Source organism: Pleurodeles waltl, chromosome 3_1 (assembly GCF_031143425.1).
Source record: "Pleurodeles waltl isolate 20211129_DDA chromosome 3_1, aPleWal1.hap1.20221129, whole genome shotgun sequence".
Taxonomy (NCBI): domain Eukaryota; kingdom Metazoa; phylum Chordata; class Amphibia; order Caudata; family Salamandridae; genus Pleurodeles; species Pleurodeles waltl.
The window spans coordinates 501,628,869-501,645,073 of NC_090440.1; positions in this window are offsets into that span (position 1 = coordinate 501,628,869).

The window sequence follows — 16,205 nt, forward strand, 5'->3', positions numbered from 1 at the left end:
CTTTTAAGAGCGCAGGGGAGAGGGGCTAGTGAGGGACTGTGATTATTATGCATTTGACATCAAGACTGGATTTATAGAATTCTGAACGCGATTGAAAAACTCAATAAAGGTTATTTACTAAAACAAATACTAACAGAGTAGGGTGCTATATATCTAGTAATAACTATATAGCTTTCTTTTTCTAGAAACACTAATTCAGATCACTTTTTATGCTTAATTTAAAAATAGTTTAAATTAAACATTTCTTCGACTTTATGCATTACGGTCATTTAAGGTTACACACGTGTCCCAGACATATTTCACCCAAACACTTTGGAATATGAAGTAAAATGTGCATTTTATTGTATGAAAGAAATGTACCTGAGCCTTTGAACCCAGTACCAAAATAAAATCTATTTTCGGATTTATCGAAGTGCTGTTAAATACCACGTCCTGCATGAGCCCAAGGAGAATTCCTGTCCTCAGAAACTGCAGGAGCGGAAGATTTTGGCTGTCACCACAGTGGGATTTTCTCGGAAAACCTCTATAAAGGCACGACAGACCACAATATAAACCTGAACAGAGTAAGGCTTGTGTCATCAACAAGAGCCTGCAAAATTAACTTGCACATTTGGTTTGTGGATGCCACCAGGACATTCCCACTAATAACACACCATGAAACCCTCAGGAATGCTTTGGGAATCCATAGATGTTGCACATTAATTTACACTAAGAACATTCTTATAGAGCTGTCTCCCTGCGGTGGTAAAAAGACGGCAAGCCTGGGCCAATATCTCGCCCAAGGCTGACGCAGGATTAAAGAAACAAGGAGTCATGGAAGGGGCTGGACTGGAACTAGGGGCAGCCACGAGGGTGGGTGCAGAGAACACAATAATATAAAGGGGAGTGATTGTGTCAGACTGGCACAGCCCAGGTAAAAGGCAGTGCAGATCCATAGAGCGCACAAACCACGAACTGTTGAGAGCCATCATAGGTGCCAAACTGCAACAACAATGACATGCTGCATGGGTTGGGACATTGCAAGTGCTAACTTGTGTAGGTGCATCTAGACGCCCTGGCGAGTGGCAACTGGTTGTTGTGCAGGAGCCCTGGTAGGCCCTGGCTCTTGGCCAAAGAGAGACCAAGGCCTTCTCTGATCAAAACCGAAGAAGAAAAAGTGGGAGGGAGACCGTCCTACCCATGTAAAGAGGACATACTTTCAGGGGAATAAGTAGCGCCATAAAGAATGCAGTCTACTGGCTCTCACACAATTAAGGGGGTTCAAATCCTCCCAAGTGTTTTCCCTCACTTTAAAAGAGTTGTGGCAGAATTAAAATAGTGGCTTGCGATACGCTACCCTGGTTACTCTGATTGCACAATTGGCAGAAGCAGCAGGCCTGCACACACAGCACAGCAAAATAAAAAATAAAAATATGCCTTTTCAGGAAAACCCTAGCTAAACGCTTGAACTATCACTCACAACAAACACCATGAATATAACTCAAAAACGTGTCTTAAATCCATCATAAAAAGAGCTGATTCCAAGAATGATAACAAACAATTTTCGAATGCAAATACACTGTCACTGAAGTATTAATCTACTGTATGCAGATCTTTAAAAAGTCTATGACAAGTTGGGAACAGTAGAAGACACTGCTCACGATCAATCAACAGACATCAAGAACATGAATAAACTGATCCACTTACTGAAGGAAGATTTCAGGGACTTGAGATTTGTGCTGTGGATACAGATGGCTGCTCTCATAGAAACAACATCTGCATAGTGGGAGACCCAGGACGACTCCATCAACAAAACTATAGGTGGAGTTGTTCATCCTTGATATAGTGCAACCAAAGGGCTTTCAAACACTTCAGTAGGAAGAGCTCATAGGGCCTTGATCCCTCTGCTGCAGCCTGAGGTACTCAATGAACAGAACATTATTTTGAGAGAAGGAAGGCTAATAATATACAACAATGATAATGTGTTTCTATTTCCAAATTGTATGCAAGCAGTACAAAATCAGCACAGGACATTTAATACAGTTAAAGATGAACGCAGGTGGAATTAACTTAAATCCATAATGCTGTACAAACATGATTTTACATCCTGGCAGTGGGAACATTTTACACTTCACCTCCACCTCACTGGAAAAGGTCTGGGATTGGCTTGCGGGCTGTTGGAGATTGTTGTTGGGATTGGCCACAGGGGCCAACAGACCTCACAAACCCTGTTATAGAGAGGTAGATTTGATGAAACCACAAGGAGCATGACCAAGAACCAAAGAGATTCAGAGTCTTATACACTTAGAAACGGAGAAGGAGACTTGTCAAGGTCCAAAAGACACCCCAACAGAAGTAGCCCTACACGAAGATGAGGGGCACTCTATAGTATAACAAGAAAAAGAGTTTTGATGTCTGCATGTCATTTTCGGAGATGGGCAAGGGCCTCCATAGATGAGACATATATCTTTAAAGTTACTCAAATTCAGAATGATAAATAAAAAAGTAAAAAGTAAATGTGACAAGATCTTCTCAGAATAGAGTAGAGAGCTATGTTTACTCATTTTCTCATCATGATCACAGAGCTAATGGTATAAAGCTAACAGAGGTCTGATTGTTGTCCAAAGTGAAAAACACTCTTCTTAATTGAATGAAAGTGATACTTCAGGTTATATGCATTGGTTTGGGTGACAAGCACACTTTGAATTTGGTGGGGACGGGTGTCCAGTAAGAGGGAAATGTTGGGGATTTGGGTATTATTAGGTACACACACATACATACACACACACACACACTCACAAAAATGGTGAGACTGAAAATGTGTTCCTGGCTATGTACGAATAGCATATAGTTTTCTCCTTTCACTGTACACACAAATAACTGATGTGGATGACAAGGTAACACACTCACACCTATTTCACAGAATGTCAAATGCATGGGTAATAAAATAAAAAGGAGTAGTAGTGTTAAGTTCTCTACACAGACATGGACTGGATATGTGCTCCTCCAGAAAAACACCTGCTAGGAGGCACAAACCGCAGAGTATTTACTAGAGGAAGAGCTAAATCCTTAATATATGAGGTAATGACAATAGGTACCATGGGGTGGCTATATTGGTCAAACCTCTATGCCAATCATGATAGAAAAAATCCAGGTGAACCCACAAAGCTGTATAGTTGGAGCATTGGATATATGAAAGGAGAAGAGATTACCCTGTCACCAGTCTACCTCTCACTTGGGCTAAAGAATGATACCCAATATACTACAGAGCTCTGGGGGCCTATTGATTATGAGAACAGATATTAATATGGTTATATCAGTGAGATTAGGTAGAGTGAGTGTGAAAAGAGAGCCAGTTTGTTTAAGGATTACTACCTAGAGAGGTTTGCAACTGCTTTGGAATTAAAAAAATATATGCAGCAAGTACCTCCAACTCAGCAGCATCTTTCCTACTATTTCGGAGCTCATAATACCTTCCTAAACATAGACTATTTCTTGTCATTGGGGGTGGTTTGTGAAGTTATATTTTGGCCAGAAGAATATCAGACCACTCATCCTATTGATGGAAGTGAAAGAAATGGAAAAGATGTACTCTAAGATGGTGATTAGGTGAATGGTAACTGAAGTATAAGTAGACAGACTAAGTGAAGCTACAGGGAAGTATTTTGAAAATGTGATACCAGTGGATTAGGCAATAACCCTTGTGGAGGCATACAAAACTGTGATAAGGGACAAAGAAATAACAAGAACAGAAGGTATGAACAAGGATGAGAAAGAAAATCCAGGAAGTCCAAAAAAACTCAAGTTAGAGAAGCAATATGTGTATTGTAGCAAAATTAACAATCCAAAAAGGATGACTAGAGGACCCCATTTCAATTGGGTAAATAATAAAAGCTATTATACTGTACAGATCCAAAGTGGGACAGTACCTAGAAGGTATTGGACCCAAATGTACTCCCACTGAAATGATTTAAGGCAGTAAACTAGTGGATTACCTGTTCCAAGAAAGATAGATTGAAGGTCAGTTGTCACTACTAGTATGACCAGTGGGTGGCTAAGATCATATTAATTCATAAAAAGAGAAATCCCAAAGTGGGCTGTGAATTGTGCAACTGGTCTCTTTGATCAACCTTGAAACGTTCTTAGTATGATTCCTCTACTAATTCACCAAGAGCAATAAGGGTTTATGTCACAGAAATACGAGGCACCATCTCTGAAGGCTATAAGGGAGTAGGAGTACACATGAGGAGTTGTGCAATCGAGTGCAGTCATGGTACTAGACACAGCCAAGGAAATTGATTTGGTAGACTGGCCATATATAATGGTGGTCTTGAAACAGATGGGCTTCAGATGAAATTCATATCATGGGTGGGGCTGCTACATTTGCATTCAATAGGCAGGGTGAAGTTTAACAGGGCACTGTCAGATTATTTCATTTAGAGAGGGATGAGACAGGGGTGTCCACTCTCACTGTTGCTTTTTGCTTTAATGCTGGAATCATTGGGTGCACACTGGAGTTTCCAGATCAACTGTTCTAAATCTATGAAATACCCTCTTCACACATGGGAACAAATTAAATAATATTCCTCCCTTTTCAAAATAGCTACTAAGGGTCTTAAGTAACTAGATATTTACGTCACCATCAAGGAGAATTAATTTCATGAGTAGAATTTATCCTGGAAGAATTCCAAAGAGAGGTCCAACACTGGAAGCCAGTCTCTGTCTCGCACATGGAAAGGTCCATGTTCTACGAAGAATAGTGCTTCAAAAGTTCTTAAACATCCTTTAGAACTCATCATACATGATCTATGAAGAATACTTTCAAAGGGAAGATGAGATAGTCTGAAATGTGCTGTGCATTGGTGGCCCTCCAAGAATAGAACTAGACACAATAATTCTCAGGCTACTGATTGTGACAGTGTATGACGAAACCATGCATGCAAATACCACACATGCCTTAACAGTGCTGTCATTACAGCGCATGCGTCATTAAGAAGCATGCATTAATAAGGACAAATTTTACCACGCATATGCCTTTACCACACATGCCTTTACTATAAAAATGTTGTAAAGGCATCGTTGGTAAAGGCATATGCGTGGTAAACATTTCATTGGTAAGTATAATCTCCAATGTATATATATATGTATTTATTCACTGAAAAAACAAAGGTTAAAGGGACGTTATAGTTAGGCTCACATTTTAAATGTACAAAACCATTGAAATTCACTAGTTATAGTTAGATTTATCTCAAGAAACTATAGCTTGTGCCCTAAGGTAACTATAACTCGTGCGCCCGCCGTGTACAGTTTTTTTGGCAAAAATTTTACAGCAAATATTATATTGATATTATCAATGTTGTTATGATGTTATGATTTAATGATGTAATAGTAGAACCACGCAGCTGCTGATAAACAGGAAGATTATTAGGAGACAGGAGATCACAAAATTGCAATACAGAAGAAAGTGAAGCTAAAAGGTTTTATTTAATGGCTGCTGTTTATGGCTGAAGTGAAGAAAAAGGCCTTTTCGCAAGACAAAAAATAAAGATCCTTGATATAATCTTTGTCTCATATTTTACGTTGTTTTGTCAAAACAATTCAGTGGTCATTTAGACTAACATCTTAATTTGTTTAATTAGATAGCCATCTACCGCCTTCCAACTTATCCGAGTTGAGCTAACCCCTGTGAATTGCTTACAATAAAAGACATAGTTCATTTGCTATGTGAAGTTGCCATTTGTCTCCCATGGAGCGTATCCCACCAAATGGTTGGTGTTTCTAACTCCATGTGTTGGGTGTGTACTAGAGGCAAGACTGGACGGCTTCCAGTTTCAGTGAATAAATCACAAAGAACCAAGTGTGTCATATGCTGATTTTAAATGTTATCCATGTTTATCAGAGACAACGCAGCAAATTAAATAAAAGTATGGGTGCTTCTGGAATTAGAGAAGATGTCTTCCTATTTCTTTGGGTAGTTCAGCTGTTGATTCTCAGGCAGATTTAACTTAAATGTCAGTTAGAAATTCTTGAGTTTATACATTGAAAAGGGCTTCGAAGATGAGAGGTAAATAAGACCATTGCTTCATTGCCATCCAGGTTAAAAATTGCTAAGCAACAACATTTGTGGCACCCCCTCTATTCAAAATAAAAAGTAACATCTAGAAGATTGTTGTTTGTCAAGAAGCAGATGTGGAACCTGTAATACTCTGCTCCCCAAGTAAGGGTTAAGAATGTGTGGGAATTACACACCTATTTATGTCGGAAGTGAACTAGAAGACATTAAGCAAAATAATGTGTCATGATGTATTTCTCTAAGCACTTGGATGAATCTTTGTTTTTCTAAAAGTGTGATATCCTTAGTAGTACAAATGAGCTAATAGTTGTGGTGTAATCTGACCTGGAAAACAACTGTTGCTATTTGCGGTTTGACTACTTGTTTAATGTGCAAGAAGGAATTACACAGGTCTTAGTTTATTACAGTGGGCTCTGATTGTGTGCAAAAATCGTAGGTAATTATGAAATTCAATAGGCACATCTTGTACCGTTTTCTTGCACATAAATTTAGAGGCCAGAGGAAAATTCAGTAACAGGGTCTATTCATCACGAGGTTCAAATATTACCTTGTAGCTTATATGACATTGACTCTGAGCCAGTGAAACAAAGAATTCTAGGACAGGTTGATGTGCAGTTATTGTAATTTGTTTATATATGGTTAACACAATGGTATTTTTGGGAAGACTAAAAGACTTGCTGCATAAACCACCAAGGATACTGGCACAATGCAGGTGACAGTACAAGTAAATGATAACTCACTCCCCAATCCAAGGGCCTGATTCAGAGTTTGGTGGATGGGGTTACTCCATCACAAACGTGATGGATATCCCATCCACAGTATTACAATCCCATTATATCCTATGGGAATCATAATACTGCAGACGGGATATCTGACAGGTTTATGATAAAATAACCCATCCGCTAATCTCTAAATCAGGCCCAATATCTATTATCCACTCCCCATCCACAAAATCTAAAGAAAACATCTAGGGGGATTACAGAGGCCCCCTTCGAGGAGGAAAACTAGTCTTGAAATACAAATGTATTTATTTATTTAATTATTTCTGTATTCTTTAGGATACAATGTGATCAATAGGACTTGGGCAACTGTAATTAAATAAAGAAACAGAACTATACCCAACAAACCAAAGTCAAATTTCATTGCAGGTTTAATTAATGTTTTAAAGCCTAAGGCAAAGATTTTGCAAACATGATGACCTTTCCCTTTAGCAAGCAGTACCTCCTTTGTAATTCTGACTCCAACAACACATTTGCAGAGGGGTTCTCCCACATTTGCTTTTGATGTTCAACAGACATGTTTCTGTTAGAGAATATTCACCTGGGCACAAAACCACCTGTGATAGGTGCAAAATATAGGCTACACTACGGATGGTGTGTATTTGTCACACCCAAGACAGACGATTCGAAACTATCTGGAGAAGGGTGGTGGTTCCCAAGCTTGCAGGTAGGCTTTGCAGATGGGATAATGTAGCCTTTTGTATGACATTAAGGGGGTGATTCTGATTCTGGCGGGCGGCGGAGGCCGCCCGCCAGAATTCCGCCCCCATTATACCGCTCCGCGGTCAGAAGACCGCGGAGGGTATTATGAGTTTTTCCCTGGGCTGGCGGGCGGTCTCCAAAAGACCGCCCGCCAGCCCAGGGAAAAACTCCCTTCCCACGAGGATGCCGGCTCGTAATCGAGCCGGCGGAGTGGGAAGGTGCGACGGGTGCAGTGGCACCCGTCGCGTATTTCAGTGTCTGCAAGGCAGACACTGAAATACTTTGCGGGGCCCTCTTACGGGGGCCCCTGCCGTGCCCATGCCATTGGCATGGGCACGGCAGGGGCCCCCAGGGGCCCCGCGACCCCCCCTACCGCCATCCTGTTCATGGCGGCTTTCCCGCCATGAACAGGATGGCGGTAGGGGGGGGTCAGAATCCTCATGGCGGCGGAGCGCGCTCCGCCGCCATGAAGGATTCCCCCGAGCAGCGGTAAGTCGGCGGGAGCCCGCCGACTTGCCGCTTCTGACCGCGGCTGAACCGCCGCAGTCAGAATGCTCGTGGGAGCACCGCCAGCCTGTTGGCGGTGCTCCCGTGGTGGCCGCCAGGGTCAGAATTACCCCCTAAATCTTAATCTAGCAATGAAGAGATGATTTATAGCTCATATGTTTAGGTGTAGTCTGAGTGTGTTGTTCCCAAATGCCCTTCTTCAAAGATCAGGAGGGTCTGGTCAGGCCCAGAGCGAATAGCAGGTTCGAACATTGTTTCTCTACACTCGAAGGGTTGTCTGATGCCAACTTAATAATGAAGTTATAGGCCTCAGTCAACTGGTCCCTGAAGGCGCTTGACTCACTTAAAAAGACAATCCATATTTTTTGTTTTTAATTGACCACGTGCAACGTCAGTTTAGAAACTCAAGAAGACTGCTTCTCCTGCCTGTATACCAGCTCTTTTTAGGCCCAAGAGGAAATATAATTCTGCTTGCAGAGTTGCCAGAATTCTGGTAACTCCATATTAGGTGTGTAACATAAATTTCCTGTCAAATTCTGCCTTCTGGTGTGTGGCGAAATTATATTCCTGTTTGAGCACATGGGTCTTGGTAAACATGCTCATCCAAGTGTCTATAAGATTTACCTGCCACTGGCGTGATTTCCAGCCACCATGGGGCCATCCAGCACCATTTTGTGATGCCGGCTACTACTCAAGTAGAGGGTCTACAGGAGAAGCATCTAATAACTCAAAACTATCTTTGATATTCTACTAGAACGAATGGTTCAAGCAGTTTTTTGTGCAAAATAATTTGTTTTTTTTCATTTTTCAACAGGAAGGAAGTTCCACAGAGACTCCAACTTTCCCTCCCTATTGAGTAGGCTCCTCCCATTGATGTGTCCATCTCATGGTCACTTTTAATCTGGATTTCAAGGTGAAAGGATCACTCGCTTTGTCTGCAATTCCTGCTGCATAGGTACTATTGGATTATAATGACTTCGTTTTTGGGACATCACAACAAGTAAGTTCAACAACTTTGTGAAAAGGGTCTTGTTTGATAGAGGACATGAACCAGTATTTTTGTTTGTACTTTATTCAATTTTTAAATTTGATAGTGGTTCTGGGGGAGGCCTGGAGTTGCAGTAGGGGCCTTGTATTTTTTGTTTGTATTTAATTTTTTAAACTTTTATAAGGGAAACATTTTTCATGGTTAAGTCAATTTTTTCCAAGTTTGTTAAATTTGCACTATTGCATTTATTTTACTATGTGGAGTAGTCTGCAACTGGCCATCCAGCCATTGACATTGGGTATATGAAACAACTATTTCTGTGGTATATGGCCAGGGGTGGCATTGGATTGAATGAAATATGTGTGTTTTTAATATTTCATTGTTTTTCTGCAAAAAGTGTATTTTGGTGAGGTAATATATCATGCCTTGAGAATATGTTTGGTGTTGTAAACACTTTTATAGCTGACTTAATTTGTGTTTTTGGCATTGTTGATTTAATGGTAGTGTTTTCTACATTGTTTAACGTGTCCTTTATCTGGCTAGTGTGCAGGTGTGTATGTTTGCCATAGGCCATCATTTTTTCTTTGTTCTACTATTCATGCCATGTGGCCGGAGGCCATTTTGCTTAGTCAGTGTCCATAGGCCTGCATGTGTTCTTTGTTGTTCATGCCTCTTTGCTTGCTGTTGTTGTTGTTTGATCATGCTGCTGGCAGCCATTTTGTGTAGCCAGTCAGTGTGCTAATGCCATGGCCATGCATGTGTTCTTTGCTATCAAGGCCTCCTTGCTTGCTATTGTTGTTGTATGACCGGTGTTCAATGGTCATTTTGTGTAGGCAGTCATTGTGCTTTTGCTATACGCCTGAATGTGTTCTTTGCTGTCCACGACTCCTTGCTTGCTGTTGCTGTTGTTTGACCATGTGATCGGTGGCCATTTTCTGCCAGCCATCTAGTGTTCATTAATCCTTTTTTCCCATTTTCAAAGCCATTTTTAGTGACATTGATACACGAGGGCTATGCCATTCTTTGTCATTTTTTTATTTTTTCCCTGATATCAGTTGAATGTGCTTGGGTAGCATATGTATGAACAGTGTTTATTTGCATTTTTCATTTTTCCCTGCACCTGCCTGCCTCCCAATGGATTTTACATAGTCCATAGTGATACATCAGCAATTACTTTTTTTTTACATTCTGCCTCCATTCCATGCCTGCCAAAAATCTTCTCTTCGGCCATAGATGCACACCAGCATTTATTTGTAAGGATTATGTCATTTTCCCCTGCCCCCCTGCCTACAATTAGCACACACCAGGATTATTTTTGTAAGGATTATCTTATTTTCCCTTTTCACCCCCACCTGAAATAGGTGTACACCAGCATTCATTTGTAAGGATTATTTCATTTTACCGTTCACCCCCTGCCTGTCATAAGTGTGAACTTGCATTACAGGTGATTAGAGAGATATTGGACAGTAGATCACAGCCCTCTCAAGTACCTACAAGTTTTTGGGCTGATCTTTTTGAGATAGCTATGACAAAGAAATGTTTTCTCTTTCAAGGAGATTTTTACCTACAGACTAAAGGAGAAGCCATGGGTGCTAACTTTGCACCCGATATAGCAATCCTGTACATGGATAATTATGAACAACAGTTTATTCACAATGAATTGATGCCGTATTTTGAACATATAACTTCATGGAAACTATATATTGATGATTTTTTAATGATTTGGACTGGGACGCAATGTGAGTTGTTGAAATTTTACAAATGACTAAATGAGATGTCAGAGGACATACAATTTACCAAACAGTATAGTTCATGTTGAATCAACGTTTTGGATATAACTATTAAAGTACAAGAGAATCAGTTGTATACCACCTTATGCAGGAAAGAGAGTGAGAGAAATTCCCTGTTTCAGTATACTAGTCATCATCCTCGTAACTTGAGGGATATTCTCCATTATGGCCAATTTCTCCGCATTTGGAGGAATTGTTCTCACATACAGGATTACTTTGAGGAATCGGAGGAGCTTATGAAATGATTGACTGAAAGTGGTTACCCAAGACGTTTGGTGAGGCGAGCACGTAAGAGAGCTTGGTTCTGTCATAGGGATAATTTATTGGAACCTATGAAGCGTACTAATGGAAGTGATGATAGGATAATTTGTGTCTCCAAGTATTGTACTAGGAGTACTGAAATCAAAAGGATTATAAACCGATACTGGACCTTGATTTCAGATGAACTTAACATCCATGATCACCCAATGCATGCGTTCAAAAGGGCAAAAAATATAAAAGATTGGATAGTACGTTATTTTTTGCCTGAATCTCCCAAACCACCCCTTCTTTCTATGTGTAATTTACCTAAGATTGTTGGTCACTATAAATGTGGTTCATGTAAAGCGTGTACATTATGCCTGGTTACAAAAACTTTCAAGTATAAACATGTATCGGTGACACTAAAGGAACATACAAACTGTAAGAGCATGAATGTAATTTATGTGATCAAATGTCCATGTGATTTGCTGTGTATTGGGCAGGCGAGACAGAAAATCAGGGCACGCATTTTGCAGCATTGTAGTCGTATCAGATGTAGGGTACAGGGGGCACCTCTGGTTGACCCTGAATCATGTGGTAGAATCGATGAGATGGTTTGTGATTGAGAAAATCAATATGAACCAATGTGGGGGCGATGTAGGTTAAATCTTGAATTCACGTGAGGGTAAATGGATTCATCTTTTGGATTCAGTATCACATGGCTTGAACGAATACGAGGAAATAGCCAGACAGACATCAGGCCTGATGAATGGTTAGACATCTCTCGCTGTTGCGGCTGTGAGAAACTATGTGTTACCAGATAAGATATTACTGTATCTTATAAGCTTTTCGGTCTCCTGTTTGAGATAAAGATCAAACTGATAGGAGGGGAGGGACTCCATGAGGCTCTGATAAGAGGCCCCAACATATAGTTGACATATTGATATAGAGGTTTTATAGATAGATATAGATATTGATTTGAAACGGCTCAAGATAAGGTATAGAAAAATTGGAAGAATTATATCGTAAATAATGGAATATACATGAGAGTGTACCTCATTTTGAGTGTTTATTTTTTATTTTTCATGATTTCAATTTTTTGAGAGGTTTTGTCAACAGTTTAAATTGGATTTGAGTTAGGGGCTCATGTTATAAGGTTTGTTTATGGGTCCTCTAATTTTTATAATTAATGGTGGAAAGAAGATGTATCTTAATGAAATATTTTTTGAATTAGTGGAATGATAGTGGTTTGTGTGTGAGCCAACCGATGTATGATTAAAATGATACTGTGCCTACTCGGAGAAACGTAGATGCAAACTCCGTCTCTACGGCGGCATGATGCTGTGTGCGTCCACCTTCCTGACATTCTTTTAAGCGCCATGTACGTTCAGACTCTTAGGTTGGTAATTTAAATGGCGGTTCCCTTCAGTGCTTGTTTGAGCTCTCGTGAGAGGGAGCAGCACGTTTTTGGATGTACACCGTGACTTCTGGAGCAGAGGTATTTGAATAGTCTAACTCCTTGGTTATTTGTGTACAAGTTCGGCGATGGATTAAATTTGCTACTATTGACAAGTGTTTTCACTCGGTTGAGAATGGCGCTAGTCTAATACGACGACAATTAATATCAAGCCATTTTTTTGACAAGCTGTGATAGTTTTATACAAAAATGTTTGTCAGCCTAATCGCTAATATTGACGAGTGTCGTCACTCGGGTGAGAATGTTGTTGGAGCAATGTGACAATTAAAATCAAGCCGTTTGTTGACAAATACTCTATGTGTGAATTAAGATTTTTTGAATAATAATAACAAAATATAATTTAACTAAAGTTTGGATGATTGCAGAATTTGTATAATTGGATTTTTTTTAACAAAGTATTTAAGGCCTGAGAATTAAAAATGATTTACACGTGCCGAGTTTGAAGGAACCTGAGATTGAATTAATAAGGAGGCAGAAGGAAATCTCGCCTTAAACAAGTTGAGGAAGAGAATCTGGTGAATAGATGTATGCACATGATAGTAATAGATCCTTGGAGTGGCCATTGAGGACATTGAGGAAGTGATGTCCCTATTGAAGTGTAAATGCTTGATTGGGTTTATCGTTATATGATTTTCTAGATGTGACGAGGTTCGGGGATGTATTAAACAAAGATTGGTTGAGACAGAGGTATTGATTCAAGGTGAGCAAGTTTATGGATTCCTTACAGCATGGAATTTTAAATAATACTGCAATACACTATTGAGATTGGATTTTTGTATTTATTTAGATGTTTCCAACCTATTATCCTGAGGAAGACCCTGTTTGGAGCCCGGAATTGGCCCTAGAACTCTTGTGGGGTCGAAACGTCGATGATAATGTAGCCTGGACTGGTTTTGAATTGTGTGGAGGACTAAAGTGGGGATCTGAACCCCGATAAATAAAAACATTGAATCAATTTGGAGCTATGGTCAACCAACAGGCTTTTTAAATTTAATGTGTTATTGGATGTGTGGTGATTTCGTGTCAATCTTTTAAAATCACCAGCAGATTTCTACTTTTGCATTTTATTCTGTCCTTTTTTATATGGTAGGAATTGCAATTTAATGAATGATTAAATTATGTTTAATGGATTAATGAAGATTTATTGAGATATATTTTTGTAATTGTGTTCTGTGTATTTAGGCTGTGTGAGGAATTGACATTTAGGGGCTTTTCCGATTGTATCAATGTTGTTTTGTAATATAAGTGTGCACCAGCATTAGTTTTTTAAGGATTACTCTATTTCTGCTGCATCCCCTGCCTGCCATAGGCGCATGCCAGCATTCATGTTTTAAGGAGTATTACATTCTCATATGTGTGCCATAGGCACACACCAGCATTCAATTTGTCCTTGCACACCCTGCCTGCCATAGATACACAAAATAATTTATTTTTTAAGGATGATTCCATTTTTCCTGCACCAACTGCCTGCCATAGGTACACACCAGCATTATTTTTTTAAGGATTATTCAATTTTCTCTTGCACCCCCACCCGCAATATTTGGGATAAACTAATTAAATTATATTCTCTGTACTATGAGTAATTCAAACTGCACAAATGCCACTTCTCACTAAAATATTTTTTGTTTGTTTGCTTTAAGTTGCTAAGTGCCAACTGACAGAGCTTTAAGATAGCCCCAAAGAATGGTACTGCTAAGAAAGGGGCCAGTGTGGAGGAGAAGAAGAAGCACATTGCTACCACTGGCTTGGTGCCCTCCTCCTTTTTCAGGAAACTTTGTGTGCCTGTCGCACTGTCCTCCTGGCAGCAAGCTGGAAGCAGCACTCCCGAATCACTGCAATCATGGTGATGAGCAGTGAGTCTGAATTGGAGTTGTCACAGTGGCAAACTAGTACCCAATTGTCACAGAAAACTGAGCAAAGTAGGCAACAGGAACCAAAGTCAGCACTAATTCTTCCTGAAGTAGGGGCAAAACAGAAGGTTTAGCTTCCTGATGAAAAAGATATACCTCTACTTGAACAATGGCAATCTGGTCTTTAGCAAGAAAAAGAAAGGGTATGTCACCATCTTCTCCAAACCCCTCTTTTGACGATCAGGACATGGATTGGACCACGGCTGAGACTGAGACCTGCCACCAGAGATAAGGGAAAAGTAATGGCCCTGAAAGCCTTAGAATTATGGAAGGAGAGGAGGACACAGACATTACCCATCCTGCTCAACATGCTTAGAGGGATGTGGCACTTGTTCCACCACCACCAATGCCAACTTACATTTTTTAAGGCCACCACAAAGACCTGTACCCACCACTACCTCTGTCAAAGTTTTCACTGCAGAGAGGTAAACGTCAACACACCCACCTACCTCCATTTGTTTGGGCATTGACAGTGGCACCAGTGGCATATCAAAACCCTTCTCCTCCCCATTTTAAGACTTATTTACAATTAGAAAGCGGGAGGATAACATTGCAATATGCTGCATTTGCCACCCAAGTATTTGTCAAGGTAAGCCTGGTTCACAATATGGTACTGAAGGCTAAACAGCCCACATAGAATAACATCACATAATCCAGTGGGAGGAGCACCTTCAAAAATTGCTGCGGGTGGGGATGAGAGAGGGGAATCAGCTCCGATCATGGTGAGAGGTAAAGAGGAAGAAGAGGGTAACAACATTAAACACATAGCAGCCCTGTCCCCACAGTCCATCAGCACCATCACCCACATCAGCACCACCTTGAAATGGCACAAGACTCAGATAAAGACAGCACATCATACAGTGGACTACCCCAAGATGCACATTGAGTCTTCCACCTGCTGGTTCTCTCTGGAAGTTGTCTACATCAGTGGCACCACGAAGGAAAAAAATACAAGCTACTATTACAGGCATGTTTAGGCAGGAGTGGCCCTATGAGCACAACCACTCAACAATATTTTGAACAATGGGAAGCTGGCTAAAATGTTAGTGCTGGACCGTCTTCCTTTTTCTTTTGTGAAAGAAGTGGGATTTCCAGAACTTGTGGCAGCCATCTGTTGGAATGGACGATTCCCTGCTGGACCTATTTTGCCAGAGCATGTCATCCAGTGCTCCATCATGATTTGCTGCAACTGGTCAGACAAGGTTTGCAGCACAGAGCTGTTCACACTATCTACATGCAACAGACATGTGGAACAGTTGTCAAGAAACTGATTACATGGGTATCACTCCAGACTGGATCTCTTTTGTGGGGATTAGGTAATAGCTATCTGCAGGGGTCTGCTCTGAAGAAAGTTTTATGAGCGCTCTGTGGCATGCAACAGTAGCAATGACCGCATGGATAAATCCCACGCAGCTGCAAAGATCTTGGAAGACTTTAACTGCAAGATGTTTGAATGACTGCAACCCAGAGGTCTCAGAATTGGATTTGTTGCCACAGACGATGGCAGTAATATAGACAAGGCAATGGCAGATGGTGGATATCGCAGGGTCTTATGTTTGGCACATGACATCAACCTGATTGCTCACGACTTTCTAAAAAATGAAGACATAGTCAGCAACATACTGACCACCTGCAAATGAAGTTGCACTCATTTGAGCCATTCTTTTAAAGCCCAGAAGCAGTTGAGGCTGATACAGTGTGCTAATGGAGTATGGCTTAAAGCTCTCATACAGGGGGTGTTATCACACTGGAACTCTACC